Source organism: Idiotropiscis lumnitzeri, chromosome 5 (genome assembly GCF_059441095.1).
Source record: "Idiotropiscis lumnitzeri isolate Australia: NSW breed Sydney's pygmy pipehorse chromosome 5, RoL_Ilum_1.0, whole genome shotgun sequence".
In the NCBI taxonomy this organism is placed as follows: domain Eukaryota; kingdom Metazoa; phylum Chordata; class Actinopteri; order Syngnathiformes; family Syngnathidae; genus Idiotropiscis; species Idiotropiscis lumnitzeri.
In genome coordinates this window covers 12,062,870-12,063,882 of record NC_142395.1, presented here as the reverse complement: position 1 = coordinate 12,063,882, position 1,013 = coordinate 12,062,870, and the positions used below count along the sequence as shown (strand labels likewise).

Here is a 1,013-nt window from a genome sequence, read left to right as displayed (position 1 = left end):
ACCTCAAAACTCGCTGAGGGGGAAGTGATTATTATTATTAGCATCCAAATGTGTATATATATATATATATATATATATATATATATATAAATATATATATATATATAAATATATATATATATATATATATATATATATATATATATATATAAAATCACTGATTTAAATTAAGGAGAGAATTTTTAGAAAATGCGGAAGTACTTTGCCTGCCAGTACATCCGATGACTTGGATGTCCGTAAACGCCTTCTCAAGCTCAGCGGCCAGTTTGACAAACTTCCCGCGGTACCCTCACTGGCCGCTGCAACGCCACAACAACGACAAAAACAAGAACACGTGAACCTTTCTCATCAGCTCACAACAAAACACTGGCTGACCTTAAAAGGATGACAACTCACCAGTACTCAACCTCAACTTTCAGCATGTTGTTTGTTTTATTTGTTTGGCTGGTCGACGAGCTGGACGAGCGTGGCAAGTTGTTGCAGAAAGCTAATGAAAACGCAAAGTCACGCCCGTCTGACTGTTTTTATGATGATAAAAGGGGACACACCCAGTGGGAGGGAACTGCGGCACGTTCAGTCTGCCAAAATGGTGCTTCAAAGTTTGACGTCAGTCAACTTGCTATTTCCTCCTTCTCTTTTCTCCCCCCTCCCAACTCCAGTTTGAAACTTGACCACACTAACACTCTGGTGTGCTTCCTCAACAAACTATTTTCTCACTTAGAATTAAAAATGAAAACAAACGTAGTAATCAACTGTCTAGCAATTGATTGACTAAGCGTCAAACTAAACATCAGCAATGTTTAGTAAAAAATGAAAGGGGAAGGGAAAAGAAAATTGAAAATAAAAGAACAAAACATAATAGATGAAGCATTTGATTGACATTTCCCCCAAAAGGAACTTCATTTTCAATGAAAAGTACGAAACAAAAATGACAATTTTTTTTTTTTTTTTCAAAAACCATAGTAACAAGTAGAGTGGTGCCTTGAGAATAAGGTTTATTTGGTTGTGACCAG

The 1,013-nt window shown here is 36.4% G+C and overlaps 1 long non-coding RNA gene across 1 annotated transcript in view; it reads right to left on the bottom strand.

The window, feature by feature from the left end:
- The window catches only part of LOC148336960 (uncharacterized), a 2,296-nt gene extending 1,733 nt beyond the window's left edge, over positions 1–563 (bottom strand). Inside the window, exons 1-3 of the long non-coding RNA XR_015843140.1 lie at positions 397–563; positions 202–299; positions 1–13 (exon numbers count right to left, since the gene is read on the bottom strand). The exon at positions 1–13 is cut by the window's left edge and continues 64 nt beyond it. This is a non-coding gene — a long non-coding RNA (uncharacterized LOC148336960). The remainder of the gene's footprint in view (positions 14–201; positions 300–396) is intronic.
- Between the last annotated feature and the right edge of the window lie 450 nt (positions 564–1,013).